The sequence below is a fragment of the Contarinia nasturtii genome, unplaced genomic scaffold, assembly GCF_009176525.2.
Source record: "Contarinia nasturtii isolate CC-2019 unplaced genomic scaffold, AAFC_CNas_1.1 Cnas_scaffold_1240, whole genome shotgun sequence".
In the NCBI taxonomy this organism is placed as follows: domain Eukaryota; kingdom Metazoa; phylum Arthropoda; class Insecta; order Diptera; family Cecidomyiidae; genus Contarinia; species Contarinia nasturtii.
In genome coordinates this window covers 1,023,834-1,031,464 of record NW_022198581.1, presented here as the reverse complement: position 1 = coordinate 1,031,464, position 7,631 = coordinate 1,023,834, and positions in this window count along the sequence as shown.

Here is a 7,631-nt window from a genome sequence, read left to right as displayed (position 1 = left end):
GCTTATGTCCATATTTACTAATTTATGTTTGACCATCAATGTTGATAAAATAAAATGTGTTTGCATTTGATTTGATTTCGAATCGGTACATAATTCACATGAATTACCGAAACTGTTCTTTGAAGTGCCATTCAACACCACTGCCAGCTAACTGCAATAAATGCTATACATTTTTTAAACACACATTAAATTGGTTACTGGTTTTTTTCTAAGTGTCTCATTCGTGTACGGCATTTGACTTTATAAACAGGAGGAGCAACTCTTATCAAATATATATACGTACATTTCATATTATTTTTAAGTGTAATTTAAAACAAAAATTGTGATGAAATGAAGAATATTTATAAGTTGTTCTTATAGTGCTACAATACTACATTGTATTACACGTCTAGAGATAAACTATTGAACCATTCACTGTTCTTTTTTTCTTTTTCTTTTTTTTGGTTTTAATGATTTGCAATTAAATGTGATGAAAAAAAAATTATATTTTTACATACTTACGTATTTCAATTGATGACAATGATCCAGATAGCAACAATGTTTCAATCTCTTTTAGATAGAAATAGCAAATGTGTGACGATTTAAAAGATGATGAAATTATTTTGAACATTTTATTTGAATGAAAGATTAAACAATGCGGCTGCTTCTGTTTGAATATATTGTATAATTTTATCAAAATGAATACCTGTAGAACGTTTCAAATCCCATTCCAATCCTGTTCATACGATCCATATATCTGGGTCAATCACTCGACATGACTAACAATAAATAATTTTATTGTTCTTTGCGATTGAACAGGCATAAAAATACAATCTGTGTCCCCATATTCTTCTTACTTTGATGATAAGTATTTTGTGTGTATAGTAAGTTATTTTTTTTTTCATCACTTCCCGTTCTTACCAGACGTCTCTTATCGTAGTCAATTTATAAACCTCATCTTAATAATAAATTGTATTTTATTTTGTAATTGGTTGATAACACAACATTGTATCACGCACGGTGTCGCACACAGCTTGACAGTTTCATTTGTTTTTTTTTTCTTCTATGTAAACACGACTTACGGCCGGTTTCTAACCGATTCTATCATTGTTTTTTCCTTTCTGATTAAGTCATTTCTGGATGCCATTGAATATATGATATTGTTAGACAAAAAAACAGACATAAAATATTCCATGAAAATCAAACTGAATTTGGTTAAAACAACCGAGAACACATACATAATCGCAAAAGAAAAAGATATAAATAAAATTCCACTTTGTCCTTATAAAATATTTGTTATTTTGTTTATTTCGTCGACGCGAAAAAAAGAGAAGGAATACACTGTTTTTCTTTCGACAGATAGAAAGCAACGGGCATTAATATTTTAAGGAATTATGTGATGCTCTGAGATGCGGGGAGTGACAGCAGATGGTGTGGAAAAAAAATATTCTGGTTGTTATTATATGGATTTTTGCATCACTGAAAATCTGGGCCGAAATCATATTCGTGATATCTGAGAATGTAATCTGGCCATGAATCAACTAAACACTGGATAACAATCCAATCAACTCCATTGATTTCCATGGATAACATTTTTTTGTTAATTCTATAAGGAATTCCGTGTAAAAAATATTAGGCATCAATAAAACACATCATAAATCGATTCAAAATTTCGCATCACATTTCACGATTAAACATTTATTTTACTAAAGTGACTGGCCTCGAGGCAATAGCAATAGAAAATCGGCTTTGCTTCGCTTTTTTTTTATTACTAAGGTCAAAATTTGTTTAATACAGTCAAAAATGCGTTTTATTCTTAAAATATCAATACAAAAAAAAAACCTACGATAAAAAAATTATACATGCAAGTACGTTTTATCCAGTAAAAGAAGAAATACAACATTTTCTATTATTTATAGAAAAGTGGAAATTGCATTTCACGACCATGAAAAAAACAACAAATTTCGATCAATATGTAAAAATTCGAAGCAAGTGTCCTCGTGTTTTCACTCATATATAATGCATCGTTCCATTGTAAATATTTGTCTACAGTGTTACGGAACATTAAATGTTGTTGCTATTGTCACATTCCGCAATCCACGTTGGAATAGTTCATTGGAGAAGAAGAAGAAGAAGAAAAAAAAATGAACAGGACCATATAGACGACGTATTGTGGATGCGAAAATGCGATGATTTGTAGTGGTGTCGGTGGTAGCGGCAACCAAAAGCATTTTTTGCATACCAAAAATCAGTGTAAATCGGAAGGCTCCAAGGAATCTTGAACTTAGCCTGATATGCATTATATTTGAATTCAATACGATTCGGCTCCATTTCAATGCACTTCGTATTCTCATATGAACATAGTTAAAATGCTATGCCGGGGTGTTCATGAATAAGTTCCAAAAAAATTTTCATTTGTTTTCTTTTTTTGTTTCGCTTGAATATGGGGTTTGGCACAGATTTTCGCATACATGAAATAACTAAAAATATAATTTGACTCTATTCCATGATCGTTTCAATTATAAATGGAGAACTTTACATATTTAGTTGGATATTTTTCATCTGCATCGGCTGTTCGTTTCATTATATTTTCATTTGTTAGATGTTTCATATACATATTTTCTTTCTCTCTCTCACACACACACTTTTTTTGTTCGTCGAATCTCGCTCTGTTCGTGTTGCATTTGTTTGTTTGAACGTGAGATATCGAGTAGCGAAACATCGCATGAAAATCTTATGAGCCTTGTCTTTATACTATTTTTGTTCATGGCTTCGAATAAAGTTCTTAGCGAAAAATGGAAAAAGAAAAAACAAAAAAAACAACACAATGAAAATAAGAGCATCGTCTTTCATTATGTAATTCACGAGAAAGAATTTTACATTTTTCTTCTTGCTCGGTGCTGCCGTTTCCATTTTGCTTGGCAAATATTTATTATTTTTGATATATGTCCTGTTGCTCGTTTGTTCATTGCATCGATTTGTTGTTGAATGCGACATAGCATATAAAGGATTCATTTTCGAAGATGTTAATTATTATGTGTCACATTTGAGAGAAAAATCTGTTTTTCTTTTCTTTCCTTTTTATTGGTGTATGTATGTGTGACAAGTGATAAGCAAACTTCAGTCGAAAATAACTTGGAGAGAACTTGCTAACTGAATTCGTTTTACTTGCATTCGAATATGGCGAATGAATTCACACTCTGTTCGGGTTTTCGGATCGACTACAATAAATGTTTATTAAAATTTTAGCTTTATGTTTATATTTAAAATAAACTTTTGATGGGCATTGCATTTGTAGTAAGCACTCTATCATATTATACTATTTCATCGGATGAAATAAAACTTCTGTTGATTACTTGTTTTTAAAAACATCAAAAATAGACGCGTGATATATGTATATATATTTTTTGTTGTTGAATTTCTTGCTATCGAGTCGGTCGGTATGTATGAGCAGTGTGCGCGCGATCACACTGTAGAAATCGTTAAATTCATGGCAAATATGGCCATATGTTGATGGTGTCGAATCGAATCAAACAAAGAATAATTAAAACCATCGAAAATGCTCGGAATGTAACGCAATTATAACATAACATACATAAAACTTAGTCAAAAGAGTTTAGAGGTATGTGTGTACACTCTACATGCATATAAAATGAATAAAAAAGACGGATTTTCCCTTCACTCTCTCTCTCTCTCTCTCGCTCTTTTACTCATTTTGATGGAAAAACGATAAATCCATAAGTACTGACGGTTATTAAAAAAGAATAGTTAAAACATATGAAATCAATAATAAAACACACCAAAACCGATTTTGATCTTCTGTACCGGACGAAATTCACGCGCGCATTTATTTTTTTTTTCGGTGTTGATTCTCTATTAAAATTATGATGAATCGAATAACGATGGGGCAATGCGTGCAATGGTTCTTGTCGCATCATCATTCTCGGTTTATGTTGCGTCGTTCACTGTTTTTATATGGCATTTATTTTTATCGGCTTTGGCATTTTCTTCACAACTAATATGAATCCTATAAATATAAGTTTGGTTTATATAGAAGACGTAACATCAAAGGAAATTCATTTTTTTTTACTTTTCGATGTGATGCTGTTGTATATATGAATTGTTGTTGTTGTTTTTTTTTTTTAATTCTAAAGTCGTCAATATAGTCTTGTTGATTTTCATTTCTACATTTTTCAATTTTCATTCCATTTATTTTTTAGTTGTATGTGGATAAATTGAAAATTTGATATACATATCCATATATATTTATAAAAAAAAAGAAGCCGGTTATTTTACAGGCATTTGGCACGATTTCCGTACACGATGACGCATTTCATGGTGCACATTGTGTGTGTGTATTTCTTCGAGACTTTTAATGTGGCTGCTAAAGAATGCCAAACAAAAGCGTCGACTCGCCGTTGCCTGTATTTATTAAATCAAAGAATTAAGAAATATTACTGCCGTCGCTGAATGGCTGTTGTTGTTATTTTGAACCCTTTGTAATGTACGGCAATCATCAATTCATAAAACATGTGATATTTATTTTTTAAAGACGTCGTAAAATGTAAACAAAAATCGACTCTGTATTATAACAGTCACAAAAATACACACATTTACACGTGCACACATACACACTCAATTTGTTCATAAATGGTGTAACGAATAAACGTCGACTCCTTGACTCAATGAATCAATTTCAAAGGAAAAATGCATCGATCTTTGTTCTTTTCTCTCTCAGTTTTTTTCCCTTCCATTGATGGCTAGTTTGATCTCAGCCATTGCATACCGCTTCTTATGTAAGCTATTCAATTTGAATTGCCGTGTTTGTGTTTAGTCAATGTATATATTATATTATAAATACGAGAGCGTAATTTATTTCAAATAGCAAAACATGTCATAAAAGATCAATCCGAGGTGAAACTATAATTATTGGTTTTGAATAAAAAAAAAAACCAAAGAATTCAGACGAAAAAAAAAGAGAACTCTCTCTTCTTTCAATAATGTTAATATCACAAAAATAAAATGAAAAGATGGTTTAAAGAAGATCAGATCTCTTCATTCGTGCCGTTTCTCATTAACACACATTTTTCATTCCAAAGTGTACACGAGCTTAAAATGTGCTGTTGAAAAATGTGGTGCAAATATATGTTTAACATTTCGCCGCTAACCATGTCAAATGGTTTACAGGCGGTAATGCGATCACACATATTACACAAAAAATTATGTGTTGACACCATCGCCACCGATTGCCACAATGCACAAATGCATAAAATGATACCGTACATGCATGTGCAAGAAAAAAAATTTCAATTTCTTCCGCATAAGTGGTCATTGTTTATCTCGCGTATCACATTTTTATGGGATAATTATTAAGTTTAATTTCATCATTTGCATATTTATTTTGTCGGTCAATTGGAACGTGTACGTTGGATGCTTGATTTTCATGCGAGTATGATGAGTGATATAAGAGAGAAAGAGATGTACAAGAGAAAAAAAAATGTTAAACAGCAAACTGTTTTGTAAGTGAGTTACGCGATTTTAACATTTCTTTCGCTCTCTCTCTCTCTTCCTCTATCTCTATCTTGGACTTGTACACAGGAAATAATTTGCATTTAATTGCATACAATATAATAAATATAAATTTCATTAAGAAGTTTCAGGAGAAAAAGAGATCGATCAAGTATGCGAGAGAGAGATAGAGAGCGAATAAAAACTGCAACCCAGAGAGAAGTGGCCGTTTGGAGTTGTTGTTTGTTTTTTTTCTTCATGTACTTTGCATTTTAAAAAAGGGGCAAAGTGGACAGGTCTCTTTTTTATACTCTTCTTGCCTATTGCATTTTAGATTTAATAGTTATGTCTGGTGGTCGATTTAGTACATAGAAATGTGCAGTGAAAACGGTAATATCTGCTGTGAAATACAATAAAATGTGGCCTGTATTCTCTGATTGAAATAGTATTTTGAGCATATTATGCTTTTAATTCAAAAGTGAGGAAAAAAACGGCGCGCAAACACAATATGTAACATAACAGCAAACGATTTAATGCAAAGACGTGGAGAACTAAGTCGAAATGCATTCAACTTTAACATACAACAACAAGATTTGTCGAAATGAAATTGGAACAAATAGGCGATGAATATAGAAAAAAAATGCAAAATTTCCACTTCAAAAATAATGCAAAAATGAAGCCATCGTAGTTTATTATTGCGTTACTGTTGCTACTCTGTGTGTTTGCCAAAGTAAAATAAGTGTATTAAAAATAGTAGTAATTATACTTGTTTTGGTTTTGGTGGTGTAGCACAAGTAATAGCCCAACAATGTGGCTTGTTATGAGGTTTTTCCTTTTGGTTTTATTCTTTCTCTCTCTCTCCCGCTCTCACTCGTTCGCTCTCTATTTTCAACATTCATTTTATATATTTTTGATTTCATTCGGTTTAGTTGGCGCTATCAAATATATACTCGGACTCGTCGTCGTCATCGTCGTCGGAGCCTATATTATACGGTAGCGATACATTTGCATAATATCTAGTACGAGATTATTGAAAAATATAAACAGCTAGAGCTCATTGTATCGATGCAAACAGTACTTTTCCATGGGTGATTTTTTTCTCTTTTTTCTTTGATTTATTACATGTAATTACTGGCCCATGTGCTTTATGCGATTTCAACGGAAGTTGCAAGGAAAATGAAATATGTATAAATGTACGAGAAATACAACTTATTCAATTTTTACATCTATTTGATATTTGATCAGAGAAAGATATAATATTTTTTTTTAATTTAAATAAATTTTGTGTTAATTAATCGGCAATTTTTATGAAAATAGATAGTGAAGGATGGGGACAAACTGCAAACTATATTCTATGTATTTCTGACCATTGATGCGGGGGGTCCGATTACCTTCTCCTGACGGCGATGTCCGATGTGTTACTCGATCGCTTTATTTGATTTGCTATGGTTTTGGACCTCTCGATTTCGGACCACCAAGTAGAATCAAATCCCCCTTTCAACAGTTTTCGGAGATGCGGCTCACACTAAATAGACCAATCGAGAAACCCAACGGAGGTCTAATATAAATGTTCAGCCATAATAGAGTAATTCAAATATAGTAGCCACATTCAGAAATATTTGTCTGCCCAGTATTCTCCTATAGTTAAGAAGTCAATGGCAAATGTATACATATTACATTTATTCATCGCAAATATTGTTATTGGAAGATATAGAGAATGAATATATTGTATGAACTGAATGACTTGTGGCAGAGAGTTTCCGTTGCTGTTCAAACACTCACACTTGTATTCAAACCATCATAAATTTTAACAAAACAGATATTAATGATCTGTGGCAACATACACATACACACATCAAATGCTAGTGAAAACAATTTGTATCCATTTGTTTTATTGTTGTTATTTTCGATGTTCATGTGGGGGACATGTGGTTGTGCACCGTACATTTCATTTTATTTTAGTTTTCGTTGTTGTTCTTAATATTGCCATTGTTTCTTGTCTCTTTCTTTAGCCTCAGGGTTGCCCATTTCTTTGCACTTGTTGTAGATTTTCTCGATACGGAACAACAGCATATATTGCCGCCTGCAATTCAAACCCGCTGTTCACTCTATCTATTTCAACACATTTGGGCTCACGGCAGACG